Genomic DNA, 2,284 nt, shown 5'->3' with positions numbered 1-2,284 from the left:
CCGACACACAGGCTCCAACCCAAACGCTGAGAGCCTTCCCAGGCTGGGTCTGGGGAGGACCAGCGTGGAGCACAGCCCACGGCCCCGTGGAGGTCAGCTGAATGGCTCTGCACGGGGCTGAAGGCAGGGCTTGGTGGCTGTGAAAACCCTAGTGAAGGTGCATTTGGGGCTCTGGGGAGCTCCAGAGATGGCCTTGATGGCCCAGCTCTTGAAGGGAAAGGACCAGAAGGGTTGCATGCCACACACTCGGGCCTGGCCAGGACTCAGAGCCTTGTAAAGCGTGGACTTGGAGCCCAAGGGCTGTCAGGGGCCCGAGTGCCTGCTCCCAGGCACATTCTCCTTGAGCGGTTTCCTGCCCTGGAGCATCAGTGAGCTCCAGGGACCGAGCTGCGCCTGGGATCGGGCCAAGGGCAGTGAGTGACACGGGGGACCGTGGCCTCTGGTTCATGGGAGTCACAGGGCCAGGGCCAGGGCCAGCTAGGTGGCCCCCAGAGCCCTCCTTGCTCAGGGCTGCCGGGTAGAGACCCAGCCTCCGTCCAGAGCGCACGCATGTACCTTAGCTCAGGCCCAGCTGGCGAGACTCAGCACTCAGCATGGCTCCATCTCCATTCCTCCCACCTGGGCTAAATTCCAGCTTAACCGGTTCATTCCATTAGAACTGCTCGTCAGTCCTGTGGACCGGCCCCTCCCGCAGTGTCCTGGGGACAGGGAAGCCTCAACTGGAGCGGCGGCCGAACCCTGGCTCCTCGTAGATGCTCACGAAGCCCAGGGGCAGCGTGGGGAGAACGAACACCCAGCACCCAACCGGCCCCAGCCCAGGGAGCCCCAGGGTGGCTCAGCCCCATCTTCCTGCCCCGCGGCTGGCACTGTGCCAGGCACGGAGTAACCCCAACAAGGGTGTGTTTTTTGTTGAGGGACAGACGTCGTCTTCTCATTTCCCAGGTTTCTTCCTACAGAAGACGATGTTTAAGTAAAGGACACAATGGTGTGCCTGGCACCGTGGGTATGAGTGGCAGGACGTTCCACGCCCGGTTATGAGGCCTCCGCAAGGCAGGCCCTGCGTGGTCCTTCTTTGTATGTAATTCTTCTCAGTGCTGAGCACAATCCTGGGCACGCAGAACGCTCGTTGCCTGGACCCGATGAGGCAGTGGGATGCGGGGGCAGAGGGCAGAGGCAGCTTCACCTCTTGTCCCTTGAAATGGCCTCTCGGGCACCCTGAGCCATCACAGAAAGAGTCTGCCCTCCGGAGATGAGCGACACTCCCCAGGCCAGTGCGGACGCTCCTCTGGTGACAGGCAGAGCCCAGCCCTGCAGCCGTTGTCCCCAGGTGCCAGCCGTCGGGATGAGCGCGAGCGAGGCTGCCGTGGACCCTCCGACCGGCGCGTCTGGCCTCAGTTGACGCCAGGAGAGCCGCTCAGACAAGCCCTGCCTGAATCCCTCCCTCAGAACACCGTGGGTAAAATAAAACGGTTGTCTTAAGCCACTAAGATTTGGGGTCACCTGAGTCACAGCAATATGCACCGTCTCATTTCAGTCCATTCATTTTACGTGTTTTACAGACTAGGAGATGTAAGCGCCGAGGCCTCGGTCTCCCAGGAGGCAGAGGGCCTAGCTGGCCTTTGAACTTGAACGGGGGAAGTCTGGCTCCGTACTCCCTCAAACCCAAGCTGTGTTAGACTGCTTCTTAGGGGGTTGGTGTGTCCCTCCTGATAGGAGGGTTGATATTTCAACCCAAAACATTACCTTCAACCACAGGGTTGAATAAATTTTCAAGGCGTGAGATTTCCAGCACCAACATATTCCCCGGTTAGAGAGACATATCCGAGTGACACTGACGGGGCTTGTAAGCACCTGCAGCGTTTCTAGAACCCACCAGCTCAGGCCCTGGCTCTCAGAGCTGAGCGGATCCCGCCGGCGTGGGGCTCAGCTGCTTCCGGTGACAGGAGCCATCCAGTCTCTTCTCTGGGCTCTGCCTGTTTCAAGGGGCTCCAGGCCGAGAAGCAGGACCCATAGCTGCCAAGGCAAGGTCCTGTCCATTGGTACTCACCCTCCCGCCCCCCCGTTGGCATTGGAGCTCTGCCAGGAGCCACCCCCTTCTCCCTCAGGTCCGGGTCAAGGAGCCAGTGTCCTTTCCCGGCCTGCCCTGCTCCCAGCCCAGCTAATTGAGTTGCTTTATCAGCCATCAGCACTGAGGGGAGGGCATAGGGCCTTTCCCCTCGTGGAAGGAGAACGGAAGGAAGGGTGAGAGGAAGCTGCCGGCCTCCAGATTGCTTATCGCCTCTCC

This window comes from Myotis davidii, unplaced genomic scaffold, assembly GCF_000327345.1.
Source record: "Myotis davidii unplaced genomic scaffold, ASM32734v1 scaffold217, whole genome shotgun sequence".
Classification (NCBI taxonomy): Eukaryota; Metazoa; Chordata; class Mammalia; order Chiroptera; family Vespertilionidae; genus Myotis; species Myotis davidii.
The sequence above is the reverse complement of the archived record's forward strand: the minus strand, read 5'-3'. Positions refer to the sequence as shown.